This window comes from Triturus cristatus, chromosome 9 (genome assembly GCF_964204655.1).
Source record: "Triturus cristatus chromosome 9, aTriCri1.1, whole genome shotgun sequence".
NCBI classification, from domain to species: domain Eukaryota; kingdom Metazoa; phylum Chordata; class Amphibia; order Caudata; family Salamandridae; genus Triturus; species Triturus cristatus.
Genome location: NC_140592.1, coordinates 1,116,477,364 through 1,116,497,268, shown reverse-complemented (window position 1 = coordinate 1,116,497,268; position 19,905 = coordinate 1,116,477,364).

Below are 19,905 nucleotides of genomic sequence, written 5' to 3'. Positions count from 1 at the left end.
CTGGAAAGTATGGATGGCCAACTGACTAATGGCTACTGGGCATGGGAGATTTACAGAAACAATATCAAAAGTATAGGGATTTGCCGACCCCCAGTGACCTACTATAGCAGGACTGTCTCCTCAGTAGTAGACAAACCAGTATTATCTCGCAAGTGCTTGGGCTAGAATTAATCAGAAAAAATGAAATATAGAGGGATTAACACCGAATGGGCAAATCCACTCCGAGGATGGCTAATATATCTGCCACGTACAGATATCTATCGAAAAAATAGTCAATCACATGATTGAGCATACCACTTGTATGTATGTAAAGTATAAAAACTTGAGGCTAAGATGGAGAGAAGAAAAGAAAACAGAGAGGAGAGGAGAAAACAAAGAGATGGATCGGAGATTTGAAATTGCATCCGTGGCGGAGGTTGAGTATCACCCTCCCCTGCCACAGTACCTCTTTTTCCTTTCAAGGGATGAATTTTCAATAGTTTCAATTTCCTGGTAAAAAGGAACATGTCAATACGAGTACATAAGTAGTCAAGGTTGGCAGTGGGACAAAACGACAGACCTAGTTCCAATAGCGAATGTTCATCAGGAGTGAGGGTATGTTTGGAAAGATTTATAACAGAAAGAGATTTCTCACCCATAATTTGTTCCTTTTGCTCTGCCGTACTCCTTTTCCATGCAGCTTCTCTGTTTCCTTTTCTGTTCCCCCATCTCCGGATTTTTCCCCTGCGTTGTTTTCTTCTCTTCCTTTTGAGGGTTTTCTTCTTGGTCCCTGGTTCTGTCTTAAGAAATTGTACTATTCTAAAGTTGTAAAAGGTACCTGGCCACTTGCAGATGTTCCCTGTCTCTCATCCAAGTCTAATATATAAGAGCTAGACTCAGACGTTGCCATTTCCTGTTGCCTGATGGCATATGTACGCTTGAACACCATTCTCACCACATCATATTTCCTGCCAAAGAATAAAATGCGACCTGATGCAAAGTTGATCTTGTCCCTTGTAAATTTCCATTTTTTCTTTATTTTAATGTTCTCCTCATATTTTGTTAATCTGACTTTTAAAGGTTTTTAATCTCCTCTTGTTGCTGATGCTTTTCCAGGAATTCCGCCAGTTTCTCCAACTCCGTCACAACTTGGTCCAATTCCAGAGCAGCATATTTAGACAGGAGACCTAGCATCTGCTTGCATTTTGACGCCATCAGGGACGACCATTCCTCTAGCAATTTTGGATGGGGGTCCTGGGGACCCTTCCCACATCTATATAATTATCCAAAGATATCACTTTCCAACTGCGGTTAATTTCTTTCTTCCGCAGTTTCTCATAGGCATAGAGAGTTTGTTTCAGGGTTTTCAGTCCATCTCGGATTTCTGTAGTCCCTCCAGAAACATTGCCATCTCTTGCATCCTCCTTCTCATTGAAAAGATCTTTGGCCACATCCAAGCATTTATGTATGGCCTCGCACCTGATTAATACAAATATTAAGGTCAATGACCTCCTCGGGGTGAATTTAGGACATAACATCATTTACAAATGATGAAACATGTGTTACCTTGAGCCCACACGTTACCCAGGATATATACCTCGCTGTCAACTCGCGTTAATCCTTTAATGCTATTGACGGTACTGTTGTGTAGTTCCTATCTGACCTATACAGGATCTGGGCATTTAGACTACATACAGTGTAGGATTGGTGTCAGAAGAACTCTGTTCACCCCCACCGGGTATGTTAACCTTTCTGTATCAGCTAGCTCACATTGCCACTATAATCTCCTTTACCAAGGAGAGAATAGTTTTTGGCAACCTCAGAACATGACAACCCTGATCCCTCAGGATCGTGGAAACAATATACTACTTTTCGCTCAGTCACTTGTGCTTACTAAGTTTCTCTCAGAGAGGTACACTGAATAAAGCAAGCTGGGCGTTTTCAATAATCATTTATTGAACCATTGTTATTCTGGTGTAAAATAGATGTGCTGCAACAAACTTTAGACAGTATAGGATATAGATGATTAACAGTAGTACGAAAGTAAAAGGATGGTAGAGTTCTACCATCTTACTAAAATCATGAATACATTCAAGTATATAAAACACATGATAAAAGATGCGTACTCCTACGATGCCTCCCTATCTAGATGTACCTAAGTGTGCCTAGCATGGATGTAGGTGTTAAGCCAAGAGTTCCTCTAGGATCTAGTCAACCCCATTACCTTAAGTGAGACTGTGGGACCCTGTCCTGGTCTCGAGTTGGACACCCAGTGAGGGTTGTTAGACCACTGCGAGCTGGAGTGTCTGCATGCAAGAACCTCAGCGTCTCTGGTCTGTGTGTCAGCTGGGAAGTCTCAATCTCCTCTAGCTATCTTAGCAAGACGTGATGTATATATACCCATAGGTCTCCCCAGGGGTCCTACCTTGCTGTGTTACTGTGTCGGCCTAAGGATGACGTTGGGTCTGAACTTTGTATATAGTCCTGCTGTGCTTACAAGAACCCTCATGCATAATGTATGAGATTTTGAACTAGGAAAAACCCACGTTCTGAATGCAGTGTAATATCTAGGTAAAAGGTCAGTCCCTGCAAACCGTGACAAGTGTAATGTAGGGAGAGAATATAGGTGAAGGGTAATGAGTTTACTGAGGCCTGTTTTTAGATGAGGCAAAGATAAACCCCCTTGAATGGTTGGTGATTGCACTACAGTCAACTTTACTCTAGATGTTTTCTTTCCCCAAACAAATTCTCTTCGCAGTGTTTCCATTTCTTTAATAAAAGACAAATTTACTTTTATAGGGACGTTGCTAAAAAGAAATATAAGGAACAGAAGTATAGATATTTTAATTAAAGAAACTCTGACGACTAATGATAGAGGGAGTAAAAGCCATTGATCCAAAAGTTTTTTGATTTTATCTTTCATTCTTATATAATTAAGTTTATATAACTGTTGATAATGACTGGATACATATATCCCAAGATATCTGATTGGGTCTTGTTTAATGGCTTGAGCCCTCAAACATAGTGGTAGAAGATTAAAATCTGCATTGAGGGCTAGGACCTCGGTTTTATTAGAGTTTATTTTGTAACCACCGATTAATTCAAAGTCTCTGAATTCCTCAATACAGTTTCCATGTTATCTTTGTCGAGCATCAAGTATAAAATTATATCGTCCGTGAAGAGTTAGAGCCCTTTTGGGTAGCGATATTTGCAGACATAGAGTTAGCAATAGGAAAGAGAGTTCAGCCTGAGGTTGGGGCCGCTTTGTTCGGACTATATAGGGGTAGAACAACGCTAATTAAGGCAGAAGAAGTTTTCTTATTTATCAATTGTACTGTAGCCCTTTCTTTAATTCTGCAGAATTGGAAATCTAATGATGTTCCCTCTCATTTAAAATGGTTTAGTAAAATGAAAAGGATATGGAATTTTGAAGACGCTTATGCAAGACGGGTGGGAGCTATAAACATTTTTGTAAAGAATTGGACGTTTTTTGCTAATCTTGAAAAACTTAAGGAGGGAAATTAACACTCGATGGATGATATGACCGATGTGGATATTGTGGTTAGGAGCACCAGCACTTACTGCTGTTTTATTTCAGAAGCACTAGCACTTTTCGCTGTTGTTGCACTCTAGATGCATTAGTACTTTTTTATTATTGCACTTTACTGCAGGTTTTTGCACATTGTCATTTTGATGGAATCATTGTTGATGCTATTAGCTGCTATAGTCACATTCTTTAAAATTTTGTCATGAAATGTAGAAGTTATTGGATCAATGGTTTCAAGAATAATATTTATGTATATCATGTACTTAATGCTCTGCTCAATAAAAAAAAGAGGGGAAAAAAAGAGTTTACTGAGGCCTATATTATAGTACCTGTATGGAATATAACAGTACCCTTGCCGTTCCGGTCCGTAGTTTGTATGTTCCAGGTGCCGGGTGTGCTGCTCCGTATCAGACGATCTATCGCCCCTTCAAGATACAGACGAGTGGACCGCCTACCACATCAGAGTGCTCTTCCAGCTAACCTCTTTAATCCAAGCTTCACACACGGCGGCAGGAATCGGGGAAATTGGATCTCCCGGCAGTGTAGAATTCCTTCTGATAGACCGATCACTTCCACCTCATGGGGTTGATGCCGGGCAGACAGGGGCAGGACCCATCATGTACAGAGCACTTTTGTGCTTGTGTGGCTGTGCTTACAAACATATATATTGCCTACTGTTGGTCGCCATTTGATAGTTATAGTTAGGACCTTGTTTCTAATCAAAAAAGCGTTTTTTGTTTTGTCAATATCTTTGGCGCCGGTTGTCAAATCTTCCCAAAATTTTTAAAACTAATGGGGCGGTTTGGTCAGCTCCTGTGTTGAACGTTTTGGGGTGATTTGTCAAGCGTGGTCCAAGAAAAAGAGGTGTCCCAATCACGTTTTCTCCATGTCAATTTTCATTGGAAATTTTAGACACGGCTACAGCCCGAACTTCTGAACGGAAATGTAAACATTTCTCAGATATCTATATATTGACACAAAGCGATCTGATTGGCTGCCAACAGTTCCAACCAGGAAGTGTTGGCAGCCATCTTGTGACTCAGTTGAACGGAGTCACAATAAAAAAATTTAGAAAAACAGTAAAAACAAGAAAAGGTAGTAGGGTAGAACCACTGACCCCCTAGGTGTCCTCAGGTGGTCAGTTTTAGTTTAGTCGTTGGGTCCTCGAATCCCTCCGAAATAAGAAGAAATGAAGCGCTTGCTTCTGCGCTTCATTTTCTTTAAACCCACGGGTGGGTCAGGTCCCGGGGGCAATCATCAAAATACATGCGGGGCCATGCACCTCCGGGGACCGCCACCTCCCTGAGGCTTTATTTTTTTAAAAAGGAGTGGGGGTTCCCACCCCCCCATGCAGCCCCAGGAACTGCCACCTCCCTGGGGCTATATTCATTAAAAGTGGGTGCCACGCGGCTCCACCGCACCCCCAGGGACCGCCACCTCCTTGGGGCTATCTTTAAAAAAAAGTGTGGGATGACTCGAGCACCCCCTACGCAGCCCCGGGGACCATCACCTCCCTGGGGCAGAAATCACATAAATGTGGGGGTCCATTGTAGACCCCCAGCCCTGGGGACCACCACCTCCACTGGGCTACAGATAAGATGGGAGAGGAGCCACACGGCTCCCCTCCAGGAGCCCTCCAAGGCCCTGGAGACCACCACACCCCAGGGCCGGCTCCAGTAATGTCCCAAGGGGCCCACCCTCTGTACATTGCAGTTTGCTTGGGCATGGCAGGAACACTGCTCTGTCCATACCATAGCAAACTCTGCTTCGCTTCATGGAAGCGAGAGCATGGAAAATGCTGTCGCTACCATGAAGCGAAGCAGAATTGCACTTGGGCAGAGGGAGCTCCATGTTTGCAGCTCCCTCTGCCCAAAAGCAATGCCGGCTCCCGCAGGAGGTGGGGAGCCGGCAGTGACCTTGGGTACTTGGGCACTGCTGGTGGGGTGATGAGGTCCCCTCGTGTCCTGCGGACCTCAGGACTAAAGTGGACTTAATCCTCCAAGCAGCAGTGCGCCAGGAGGTGCGTTTGCAGAGTGGTGTAAAAAGGGGGCATAGTTAGGAATTATCATTGCAAAAAACAAAGATTGGAGGGACTTTTTAGTTAGTATGACATTTCACTCATACAAAACCAGAGAAATTCAGTGTTATAGTTAGCTGAGGTAACTATAACTTGTGTCCCCTCAATGCACTGCTTATGACCTCACATATTACATCACTCATGACATGGTCAGTGACATCACTGATGACATCACTGATGACATCATCTAGTGACTGTGAGTGTTTTTTAAAGTTTATTAGTGTTAAATATATATACCAAGGTGTATTGGTGAACCAGTGGGTTTATGAGTGACTGTATGGATGACTTAATGGGTGCGTGACTGACTGTATAAGTGAGTGATTAGGTGTCTCAGTGAATGTATGGGTGAGTGACGGGTTATGTGAATGTGTGTATCTGTCTGTCAGTTAATGTCTAATGGGGTGTATGAGTGTGTTAGTGGGTATGTGAATGGTTATATGGGTGATTGATTGGTTCTCTGACTACTTCTGTGGTTGTCTGAGTGTCTGTGTTTGTGGGTGAGGAGGTTTGTGACTGCCTGTATTGATCAGTGAGTGGGTGAGTCGGTGGCAGTATGGGGTACTGTTGCATGTGTGAAAAGTTATATGAGTGAGTGTCGGTATGGCTGTGTCAGTGATAGAGTGCATGTGTCAGTATGGGTGAGCAACTAAGTATGTGAAAGGCAGTATAAGTGAGTGACAGGGTATATGAGTAACTGTATGCGTGAGTGAGTGAATCTGAGAGTGGCTATATAGATGAGTTGCTCTTGTCAACAAGTGTATAGCTGAGTGAGTATGTGTTCCAATTTGCATGGGTAAATAAGTGGGTAAGTGTGTACTGTTTGGGTGAGTAAGTGGCTGTCTGACTGTATAGGTGAGTGTCAAGGTGTATGAGTAGTTCTATGGGTGACTCACTCAATGTGTCAGTGCCTGTATGCCTGCATGATTGGATATGTCAATGGTTGTATTAGTGAGTGAGTGGGTCTACGAGTAAGAGTATGGTTGAGCAAGTGGATGTGTGTATAGGTCAATGAATTAGTGAGTGTGTGTGTAAGTACTGGTATGGCTCTGTGAATGGGTTTGTGAATGGTTGTGTGGGAGCGGCAGTGGATGTATAAAATATTCTACAGTGTTGTGAGTGGGTGCATCAGAGATGCTGTGGATGATGTTATCACTGATGTCAGACTAACTGTAACATCCCACTAACCTTTGTTTTTTCTGTGAATATATGTGTGTGTGCGTATATACATATATATATAGATATGAAATGAGGGTTGCTGAGGGTAGAAGCTGCACAAAATGAGATATTTTTGTTTTTTTAAATGAGAGACTGATACAATGAGTAAAGAAAAGACATGGGGTGATGGTTTTCTTCTGTGTATGAAATGTGGATATTTTTTAATACTGAAAATGTAAGATTTGCTATATATAAAAAAAATGTAATTACATTTTAATATATAGTTATATTTTTGGGATAAAGTGTTTTAAAAAGTGTATGAAATAGGATTATTTATATTTTGTAAAGCACTTGCACTTTAAGAAAAACTTTGAAATCTTGAAAATTCCTTTTTAAATATGTAATATTTGAATTAAGTATTTCTTTGATAAATGTTTTTCTAATTGGCAAATGAAATGTGTCTAACAATATATTGTGAAGCACGGACACTTTCAATGACTAATTTGCAGAAAGCACTAGCACTTTGAGATAAATTGTAATTTTCCTATAGTATACAGGATTAAGAAATAATACCATCTTTATTTCCGTGGAAAACATAAAATGAAGAAACATGCATAATGTAAATTGAATAGGTGCAGATATATAAATGCGTTCTTTGGTAGATGTTTGGCAGAGTCATGAATAATTTTTATCTTGTGAGTTAATCTGGACTAAAAATGCAAGGGGTGAAATATCTCTGTGATATATATAAATCCATTAAGATGAAATTGAAATATGACAGCAACAGCTGTGAAAATAAAGTATTTCGCGTTTTTATCTCTATAGAATAGATGGTGTAAATTGGAACTTTCCAAATAACATGTCATTTATTTGTATATGCACCGTCTACATTTAAATATGGCCACCACTTTCATCCAGAAAGAGTGTGTGGGCAAATATGTTGAAACTTCTGTAGTCCTTCCTCATTGTTGTTACTCTTTGATAGAGTATTTTAGAGTAAAAATGATGGCGCTCCAACATCGTGAACAAGGCAGCTGAGACTGCTGAAACGCGTAGATGTTTATCGTCTAAAAATAAAGATCCGAGTGATTAAAAAAAAAAAAGATGTTTATCGTCTAAAAATAATCATCCGAGGGTTTCAACCCTTCTGGAGTGCTGGACGATAATTTCCTATATACCAAGGAGAATCTTATTTTTGAATATATATATATCAGCGCTCCACTTGCACCATGCCAGAATCACTCGCGGTCGGGTGCTTTTGTTGCAGCGGTGCCGTCCGCATATATTAAAGCTCAGAACTTCCTCACATTTGGGAAATATTAGCACTCACGGGTAGCGTTGTAACGGGTCTTTTATTTTCAGAACAAATACGTTTCGGCGGTCTGCCTTCTTCGGTGTTCCCGGCACACCGCGGGCAGCCGTCTTTTAAACATACACATGTGGGGTAAACATAAACAATGGACAACCAAAATGCAAAAACATTAGCGCCATCTTGTAATGTGTAATCGTTGCTATTCATTAGAACTTATATTTACATATGCTAACGCACTTCAGACAAACCAGTAAAAATGCATATTGATTAAATTCATTAACTGGCATTAAAAAGCATACTTTCACGGTGTCACCATTATTTAGTGATCGACGATATTCTACAACTTCATATCACATGTTCGATAGTATATCTACCTACTTCAATTGTGACACCTTATTCATTTCATCTAGCCGTGGATCAGTAAATGTCCATTGCATATTCCCTTTTTATGTGAATAAACAACATACTATTAAAAACATTGACAAGAGACAATCAGATCATCAGATTGGCTAATCCCTAGCACATCAATACCATTTTGTGCACTAAACATTATTTCATTAAAGGAAACCTGCTATTGTAGCCATGTACTCATAGATAATTCAAATCCCCAAATGTGAGGTTAACTCTTCATTACTATTCAAACCTCTGGGGAACTTAGTTTGTAAATCGATTATGTATTGTGATTCCAACCTACGCAATCTCTTGAGTCGATCTCCTCCTCTTATGTTCTCTGCAACATGATCAAGGCCAAAATATTGTAACACATTCCTGGTGCTAGAGTGTTTGTCAGCATAATGCCTTACTACAGGATATGATACATCGTTTTTTACAATCGCATACCATTGCAAAATATTAAACATTGTGCCTTACTTTCGCGTGGAGTTCGTGAGCCGCGAGTTAGGGATGTGAGCTGAAATGCCTTTCAGGCTCACGGACTCCACGCGAAAGTAAGGCACAATGTTTAATATTTTGCAATGGTATGCCTGCAAGCTGTGGAATAACACTCGTAAAAAACCAATGAAATTCCCCCATTATAGTTAGTTCAGATAACTATAACTCGCGCGACTGCCACTCTATCACAAGGATGATGTCATCAGTGATGTCATGAGTGATGCCACTGACCATGTCATGAGTGATGTAATATGTGACGTCATGAGCAGGATTGCGGGCGCGCGAGTTATAGTTATCTGAACTAACTATAATGGGGGAATTTCATTGGTTTTTTACGAGTGAAATATCCACCTAACTATAACATGTGTGAAACCTATGGTTTTTTAAGTGAATTTGCAAGGTTTTTTAAATGCTAATTCCTAACTATAACGTGTGTGAAACCTATGGTTTTTTCAGTGAATATATATATATATATATATCCACTCACAATCAATGAAAACACCAAATTGCAGGTGGAATGGCACCTTATTTATGGAAACTGTAAGAACAGCAATTCAGGAATCAGAATACAAGATAAAAAACTAGAATTGAAAGCCATCGATCCAGTGTTATAAGGATAGCACTATCTCAGTCTAAAATATAGAGAAGGCAACTGCAGTTTGTTACATTGAGGTAAGATTGAGCACAATAAAAACCTGCAGTTCAGGACTTGCGCACACTATTTCATCATGCAAAATGACAGCTACACCTATTGTTTCTTCAGAAAGGCTTCCTTTCGAAAAGATAAATGCTGGAGATTTTTCTGGTAATTGCTGCAAAGTCTCTTTTGAAATTCACTTTAAAAAATAGAGAAGGCTAGAGAAAAGGCGTAGACAACAATTTTAACATGGGTGAAAGAGAAAGAATAGTCAATATGGACAATTTGTAATACCACAAATTATATTTAGGTGCTCAGAAAAAATGTCTGAAGAGACTTGTGACATTCATTTTTTAGAAAAGCTATGAGGATTTTACAAAGAATATAATTCTAATATAGAATATAAAAGCTCTTTCACCTACATTAATATGGTATTGCATTGAACAATGAGTTCCACTATAAGTGAAGTTTTCATGCTGCCTCAAAGTAAACAGTTACATTTACAAAATGAAATGCGCAGGCACCGGTATCATTCTTAAACTTAATTTTCTAGTAGGTACAGTAGCATTCCAATAACAATAAACGTACTGTTAAATGCTGCCCGCAAACCTACGTGCAGATACCCCTGCTTCTCATTATTTTGTCTATGTGGGCAAAATCCATCAAAGTGGCGGAGACCATGCATATATAAAGCTTTGGTTTAGGTGTAAATTTGGGCGGAACAAGAGGGGTGGGAAAAATGTGTAATACTTTACCATAAAGTTACATTATTTAGGGAGGAGTAAGAAGGGCTTCAGAGAGAGAGAGAGGTAGGGAGGGCTTTATGGATGGCAGGGGCGGCTGGTGACATTTGTAAGTGGTGAGGCGTAAAATTTGTGGCAGCGCGCAACATGGCGAGCAACCTAAGGGGGGGAAACATTTTGCAGTACAAGACAATGCAGGTGTACACTTCTAAGCTGCAAAATGTGCAAGTGGACAACAGTTCATCTTAACATTAATGTTATGCTCAATTAGGCACAGAAGGTAATGACCGGCGCCCCCCGCGCCTAAAGGCGGGGCGCCCTTAGTAGCGCCACGGGACTGGACCTTCCCCCAGGGCAGGAAAAGGGGGCTGAACGAAGTGACGTCGTCAGGGCGCGCTGGAAGGCTTATTTGAATCTGCGCCCTGCGATCCTCAGCCTCTTTGTCCCTTCGAACATCCGGCAAGCTGCAGGGGCACATCGTCGACGTCGAGGGAGTCGAGTCGGCGGAGTGTTGCGTGTGGCACAGGAGGTTTGAGGGGGCCTAGGCGTAGCTACATGGGGTCTGTTGCGATCGGATATTTTAATTAACTAATTTCATTTTGAGTGTTTCGCGGGTATTTCCTATGAAGGCCACGTTGTGATAGGGATCATACTGTTCATAGTGGAGGCGTCTTGCTGCGATATGCGAGGGGACATCCACCTCCCTAGTTGTAGTAATTGTTCGTGCTCTACAAATTTGGTTTATTATTGAGGGTATTCGCGCTAAAAGTTTTGAATAATATTTCGGTGTGCACATTATGGAGTGTTACATGCGGGGGAAGCGCCGTTGTTTCGCGTGTAATTCCATATATAAGAGCGCGTTGTGTGAGGAACCATACGTGAGAGGGAATTCATGATTTTTGAGATGTGTCTTTCAAGAATTTCATCTGCATTGTTATTTGTGATCTATGTTGGGTATTCAGCTTCAAACTCTACAAATCCACAAAGAAAACAATGAGGGGTTATCTCCTGTGCAGCTTTTTCGTAGCTGTATCCTGTTTTAACCCATAGTCTTAAATTTGCAAAGCTCTGGAGGTTTCGTATTGCTATTCTGCGGAGGACGAACGTTCCCGTTTGGTTATGACTAGAGACATTTACAAGAGCTTTTCTGTGGTTCATCGTGTTTAATTCTTTCGCATAACGCATTATTGTTCATGTATCTATGTATTTATTAGCATAGCATCTCTAGATGATTTAGCTTAGATGTGCGGAATAATTATACATGTAATGAGTTACTGCTTAGCTGTTAAGGCAATGTGATGTTTATTATTTGCGAGGGGTTTCGTGCAGTGGGTTGGAACATTTTGGCCGTTCGAAACCTCAGTTGGTGGTGCAATTGTTGTTGAAACGGCGGCTATACCTCTTTACATCTCTTCATACGGTGCTTGCCGTATTATTTTACCTACTGATCACTCCCTCGCATATCCCCGCCAGGCATTGGGAGCGGCTCGCGGCAGGAAGTTTCACTAAAACCGGATGAGGCGAGGTAAAAAACACCTTTGGAACAGTCTTTTGTTGTACACGAGGGTGATTTACCTCGTGTCATAGCATGTGGGGCGCAGTCTTTTCTCGCTGTCCACCAGCCCCCTCATTATTGTCTCCACATCTAGGGTCCTCCCACTTCCGGCGCGGTTCGCCTAAAACAGCCAGACGTTAGCTCAAAGGTACGGAGGGAGGCGGCTTGCGGTGAAAGGCGACTCTCGCTATTTTGGAGCTGGGACGGCGGGTAGGGATCGAATGCATTTCAGCTCTAGGTTATTAGCCCGGATCTTGATATATTTACTATTTCCGATCTAGAATTTTGGTCTCCCAATGCGCCGCCTGTTAAAGAACCATTAAAATCTGCCAGTGCGATTCATACAAGAATCATAGTCATCATAGACCGGTTATTTGTTCTTTTCCCCTGCAATCTGTATTCTGGCTGGCGAAGCTTTCGTATTACAACATATGTCGTAGATGTAGTGTTATCACAGGATATTAGAAGTCCTTGCGCATCATGCTGTCTGCTTCCTGTATTGGCTGTAATGATATTCCGGGTGAACTGTAACTTTTGTAACGGTGGTTGAATTTACAGTGACTTGCTTATAGCAGAATAATTAGCATAACAGGTATAGCAATATGTATAATGATCGTAGTTGTATCTCAGGGTATCAGAAGTCGTTGCTGGGCATCATGTCGTCTGCTTCCTATACTTGATGTACATCCAGGTTATGGGGTTAAATTGGTAGAAGTGCCGCAGGTACTATTATTTTGCGCACTCCAAGTCCATGAATTATCTGTTTCACCTGTAATTGAGTTGGGAGAGCCCTACAACTATTCCGAGCGGTTATTTGGCACGCTACACCCGTCTTAGATGATTGGGTACTCTAAATGTGCCATTCGTAATAACACTGGTCAATCATGCGCACTCAGTTGGCATGCGCTGCACTTTGAATTTCATCCCATTTCTGCAACGTAGGCTTCAGCACACTCATACAGCATCAAATTACCTGCTTCATCGATCATTAGGAAGTTAAGGGGTCAGGTTGCTATTATTTACATTTCAATTTACATGGGGAGTTACTTGTTAATTTTAGCTGCACCTGCATCCCTGGCCAGCCACGGTTGCTGTAAATTTGCATTGTTTAAGGTCCCAGGCGCCGTTCCCGGCGTGACACACTTAGCTTTGCATCTTGGGGGAGGTAGACAAATTAAACACCATTCAATCTGGGATTTAACGCCAAGATGCACCCTACTTTTGGGGAGTGGAAGTGCACATAAGAGTCATGCCATACGTCAAATTTGAGAGGCTGCGGCATCCTGGTAGTAACCCTGCGCTATTTGGGATCGGGGGTTTGAACGTGGTTACAGCTTTGAGGCACAACCTTTCCCTGCTGATATATTCAGGGGTTCCCATCCACAAATTGACCGTTTGGTATGAATCATTGACTTACAAAGGGGCGACAAGGTTTTCCTCCCATCACAAACAACTATTTCGCTGGTAAGCAATGGGCAGGTTAGAGTGGGCACAATTATTTAGGCTACTATGGGGAAATAATGTGGTGATCTACACGCTTCGCGACTGCTCCCTATGGCGCTATTACATGTCATGGGCCTTCAGATTAGTGTCAGTCCACACCCCTTTTTTCTTCTGCTTTCCAAAGCGCGGTTTTATGTCATTTGTCTACAGATTGGTGACCGTCTGAGTCGTGTAAGGTTATCTATGTTAAGCAACTAAAAAATACTTAGCACTGTGTTGCACTTGCCATCTGTGGGCTTATTTATGTTATGATTACAGCTACTTAGGGTGCGGAGGTAGACAATGGTTGGTGGCACAAGAGCCTCCCTGTTAGGCGTGCGTCACTAAGGGAGCGGTTTTGCTTGGTTCGCAATTGCACTTACCAGCTACATGATTGGGAATCTTTATGACGGAAAGTAGACAAGATAGTGGCTGCTGCCCTCGCTTGCTTAAATTGTCAGCATATTGAGCACTATAGCAGCAAGCAGATGGTCAGAACCCCTGCTTTAATACCCTATCACAGAACATCGCAAAACCATATCTATTGCTGCAGTGGCAAGGTTTGCGCAGGACGCTAGTAGCGTCACTTCGGTGGCAAGGGGACAAACCCCAACCCTCCCCTTCCTAGGGAAAAGGGTAAGGGGTAGCCAAAAGACCAGATAATCTCCCCAGGGTACACAGCCAAATACCTTCTTCCAGTTAGCTGTGAAACTTTATGGTTATTTCAGCATAAGGGACATAAACTCTGTCTTGCCAACAGAATCACATGGCTGGAGTGATAGTATGGGGGGAATCAGCCTTGGCCTTAGCCTGAAGGAGAACGTCTCATCGGGTGCTCATGCTGCTGCTATGAAGTCAGGAAACAGATGACATTTTTGTCTGCTCACAATTACCCTTGAGCCGCTAGTGCCGGGGAGCCTATTCTGGCTTGATCGTACTTTCTTGTAATGTTTTCGCGGTGATGCCCATAAGTGTAGGGAGACAGTGCAAAAAAAAAAAAAAAAAAAAGAAAAAAAAGGCTTTGCTGCAGGAGGACCCCTTACAAAACCCATGTGTACAATCACCAGTTTGGGCCGATATGGAACAGTATTTATTCCGTTCACGTAGGGGGCCTTTTGCGAGGGACATAATAACCAATAGTCAGTGTAGGGGCTGAACGGTGAGTATTGTTGCGGGGGCTACCGGGTCTGGCTAGTTACCAGGCAATAAATTTAATCATCCAGCCGCTGCTTCCCTCGACCAAAGGCAACTCCATCTTCACATAGTGTTGGCCATGAGGGGGTGGGAGGTTTTATAATAAAGAGGCACATAGCAGAGGATACGGTAACCGGAGGTTCCCTGGTAAAGGTGGTTATGGAATACAATTTACAAATTTCACCTCGGGCACAGGGTAATTACCCGGCAGGTGCTGCATTATCATGGTAACCCAGCCATTTATACCCCTGTTGCAGCCTGCAACCACAGGGCTTAACAGTAAGGGGCGAAGCAAAACCAGCTTTTCATACCCCTGTGGTGGCCTATAATCACAGGTCCTAAACAGTAAGGGGCAAAGCAACACTTCTCACAAAGGGAGCAGCCTTGGTCAGTGGGTGGAGCAATAGCACAGAGGGTGGCAGTGTAGGAGTCCAGCACAGTGCAAGTCCGGCTCAAGAAGGTCTGTTGATGGACACAAAATATGTAGCATAGCTGAGTGATTTCTAGGCACAAGGAGGTGCCTGGTTGGTAAGGTAATTATGACTGGTGTCAGCAGGTAACGGTATGGGGCAGTAGTGCTTCTTTGGCTGGCTGGCGACAAACGGGACTGACCTGCTGGTGGTCCCGGACGTCACCTGGCTGGTGACAGATTTCGGACCCCTGGAGGTCCTGGACTTCTTGGGCATATCGAAGAAACATACCGGAGAGGCTCGGGAGAGTACACTTTGGGTTGCACTAAGGTTGCAGGCAGATTTGCTATTTGAGGCCCTAAGGGATTAGTTTCCTTGGGGAGGGAGTTGGATGTCATAATGTCAGCTCGGTGGGCATTAAGTGAGGTTTCTGGACAATGTGCCTGCTACTGAGGTTAGTTGCCAAGATACTTTATATAACGCATTATTGGGCCTGGTAAATTATCACAAGGCTGTAAGAGGGGGCGTTATTACGCCACCGCTCAATGACCAATGGTCTGAAGGGAAGTTTCTATATGTGATCGGTAGGATAACGCAGGCAGTCTAAGTTAAGGGGGCTCTGGTTAAGGTCAAGGACAAGCTTGGGAGGACAGTGATACGGGCGATCAGTAAGAGGAAGGCAGCGGGTCCAACACTTCCTCCGCTGTCCCAGGAGACAAGGGGAGTCTAATTGGATTGCGCTAGCATCTAGCCACCCGTACGGGCGGAAATTTGATGGAGGGCCTGGAATAGTAGTTCCCTTTAGGATAACGGTGGTGGAAATACAGCTGGTGTCAGATTCCTCGCAGGGGGTCATGGATTAATTCTGGGGAAACAGGAGAGGGTGTAAACTAGGCTATTCACAACTCGAGGGTCACTGAAAGGGGGCAGATAATGCATCACAGGACGGCCCAGATAACAAAAGAGAGAGGTGGAATCAGGATGGAGGTCAGAATTTCGGTAGACGGGCAGTGGCTCATACAAACAATGCTAGGGGCCATTTGGGGGCACAGTTAGCGCGGGGGAGGGCGAGCGCGCCAGGGAGCGTCTCGCCCTGTGGCGGTAAAACAACTGGATGGCCCCCAGAAAGGGGTAGGAGCCACATGTGCAGAGGGTAGGCGGAAGGGGGGATTGGCCTGCTGGTGGTCCCTGACTCTTCTGCCCTAACCCACAACCTATGGACTGAGGTGAACCCTGGGGAGGCTGCCTGAGTGCAGGTACCCCGGTGGGCATGCCAGTGTGCCATGAGGGGCCCTGGTTTACAAGAAGTGCAACTGTTCGCTGTAGCGCGTTGGGGCCTCCTGGCACAATGTGCACAGCGGAGTGGGGGCTTGGTGGGCCGAGATGGCCAAGTTCAAGTGTATGGCCAAGTTCAAGAGTTCAAATGTAATCTGGTGCATATCTTCTTTACTGCCTTTGACAGGCCAAGGCCACTAAAGTGTACGGCCAAGCTCAAGTTCAAGTGTAACGGCCAAGCTCAAGTTCAAGTGTAATGTTGTGCCTAATTGCCCGGCAGCCTTCGTCAAGTTAATACCACTAAAGAGTGATGCTTTGATAATTCTATATCCAAAGAGATAATGTTACTCTCGTGTTGGTCACTGGTGAATTACCTGTTCGTGAATAAAAGGCTACGCCATGAACAACACGCTCTGTTTCTGAGAGTCCTTGGGCAAATGGGAAGAGTGAATGTCACGTTGTGCGCCTACTATGACCGGCGCCCCCCGCGCCTAAAGGCGGGGCGCCCTTAGTAGCGCCACGGGACTGGACCTTCCCCCAGGGCAGGAAAAGGGGGCTGAACGAAGTGACGTCGTCAGGGCGCGCTGGAAGGCTTATTTGAATCTGCGCCCTGCGATCCTCAGCCTCTTTGTCCCTTCGAACCTCCGGCAAGCTGCAGGGGCACATCGTCGACCACCCACCCACCCGGCAAGAGAGCGAGGGCGGAACGGTGACAGCTAACAAGCAAGCGCAACAATGGCGGTAAAACAACTGGATGGCCCCCAGAAAGGGGTAGGAGCCACAAGTGCAGAGGGTAGGCGGAAGGGGGGATTGGCCTGCTGGTGGTCCCTGACTCTTCTGCCCTAACCCACAACCTATGGACTGAGGTGAACCCTGGGGAGGCTGCCTGAGTGCAGGTACCCCGGTGGGCATGCCAGTGTGCCATGAGGGGCCCTGGTTTACAAGAAGTGCAACTGTTCGCTGTAGCGTGTTGGGGCCTCCTGGCACAATGTGCACAGCGGAGTGGGGGCTTGGTGGGCCGAGATGGCCAAGTTCAAGTGTATGGCCAAGTTCAAGAGTTCAAATGTAATCTGGTGCATATCTTCTTTACTGCCTTTGACAGGCCAAGGCCACTAAAGTGTACGGCCAAGCTCAAGTTCAAGTGTAACGGCCAAGCTCAAGTTCAAGTGTAATGTTGTGCCTAATTGCCCGGCAGCCTTCGTCAAGTTAATACCACTAAAGAGTGATGCTTTGATAATTCTATATCCAAAGAGATAATGTTACTCTCGTGTTGGTCACTGGTGAATTACCTGTTCGTGAATAAAAGGCTACGCCATGAACAACACGCTCTGCTTCTGAGAGTCCTTGGGCAAATGGGAAGAGTGAATGTCACGTTGTGCGCCTACTATGGGCCCTGTGAGATCTGCAACAGTGCAAATGTTTTTGGAAAGATATACACAGTTCCCTTCTGATTAGTCTGCATTTTACTGACTGGTGTATACATTCACTATTTTAAAATGTTTCATTATGCCTACTGTACACCATTACATTTTTTTTGGGGTGGTGGTTGGTACAAGGGGCTGAAAATAGCCTGAATGTCTTAACTGCACAGCAGATTACAAGAAAGCTGTTAATCCCGAAACAGACCCTTGAATTACAACTATATCTCAGTCATTAAAAAAAACTATCCACGCTGATGGCAAATCCCATGTAACATCGAGGCAGCAGCGGACAGCCATGCGCTGGGCACACCCTCACTGGCACACATTTGTTTTCTCCAGCAGAGGGGTATCGTAATCATATCCTCCTGATGAGATACACAACCGGGCTGAGCCTGACGCAGATTTCTGAGGGCATAGGAGAGGAGGCAGAGAGTTGAGACAAGCGTGGGGAAGGGGGCGCAATGGAGGAACAGTGGCCTCTGCTCCTGGCAGACTGCAGGCTCGCTCGCACCAGGCCTGCCCATGCCTCGCTACTTGGAAGTCAGTCTGCAGCTATTGGATGCTATCACTGGCTGACAGACTTCAGGCAAGCGGGGCTAGGTTCGGCCGTAGTAACCAGCTGTTTGTAGCTCTGCTCCATCGGCATTGGAAACGTTTGCCTGGTAAGGGTGAGCCCCACCACCGGTAGAAGACAGCACACGGTGATGGCTGCTACCAGCTAGATAACCAGGTGTGCATTCTTGGTGCTACATGAACATGATTCTGACCGGTGACAGCAGCAAGAGGAGCCGGAAATAGTTCTGCTAAACACACACCCTACAACACTGTACACTTCCCTCCATTACGGGCTAGTTACATCACGATCATCAGCAATCGATTCTTTCCCTCGCTGGTTGGCTTTAAGTGCGCAGCCGCTGACTGAGCAAGTCACAGCTTATCTTTTTCATACAAGCGCGTGCACAACTTCATATTCAAACATCAAGCTCAACTCAACTCAAATCAAAGAAAATGTTTGATTCACACTAGTAAAATGCAAAAAACATTTTCTTTGATTTAATTTACAAACAACAAAGACGCTTTAAATCCAGTTTGATTCTCCACTGATTTCTATTCCGAGTGATCGGATTTCCTTTGGCAGCCGGAGAACAAGCACTACTGTTGCATGATTCTCTGTCTGTTCCACGGCGCGCATGGCAGGCCCTGCCCTCTGCTCTGACAGTTGAGGCTGCTCCCTCTAGCTTGCACGTCTGTGGGGAGGCCCTAGGGTGCCAAGGGCCGGCCCAGTGAGCCGACCGTTTTGCACTTTTCTTCCCGCTCAGTCAGAGCTGGGCATCCACCACCCCCACCTCCCCGGACTGTGGGCACATAATCTCCTACCTGACAGTTCCTCGTTCTCCATGAGACTCCATCTCGTCCACCATATCCTCGTCCTCATCCTCCAAGGGCCCACGCATGCTTCCGGCACAGTTGAGAAGTCTCCCCCCAGGGGCTCCGTTGTATATCTGTCCGAAGCTTCACAACATTAACCCTTGGTGTGCCAGCCGGCGCTGCACGAGCTGCGTAGACGCTGCACAGACCACTCCCCCAGCTTCCATTGCCCAATCAGGAGGCGCAAACATTAAGGGAGTGCTTTAGCAGTGTTACCACCCACTTCCCTTCATCCCTGTAGGCCAGCCCTGCCCCTTACCATGGAGTTCAATGGCGCTCTGCTGAAAACGCCTGGGCCACAGCATAAGCGACCCATTCAAAAGTAAATCATTGCCGCTTCCTCCGGCCACTCCCATCATGCTTTCATCACCCTCCTGGTGTGTGCCTCGAGGGCAAGCAATAGCCATCGCCCCCGGCCAGCACATGCGCTGGAGGACTGTCTCTGACCGCACCGGCACCCCTTCCTTAAAAAAAAAAAAGAAACTAGAATTGACATAGCACGAAGCAAGCAGTGACTGAGCGCTTAATTTAAAGCTGCTCCACATGTGTACACATTTTCTCTGACTCTCTCGTCTTCTCCCGGATGCTGGTGTGGCAACGCCCCTTTCGCCCATTAATACCAGCCGCCACTGCACAATTGGTTTACAACCAATTAGCACATTCAATGTACTTATAAGTCCCTTGTAAAGTGGCACTACATGCACCAAGGACCTGTAAATTTAATGTTACTAGTAGGCTTGCAGCACTCATTTTGCCACCCATTCAAATAGCCCGATTTAAAAATGTCTCAGGCCTGCCA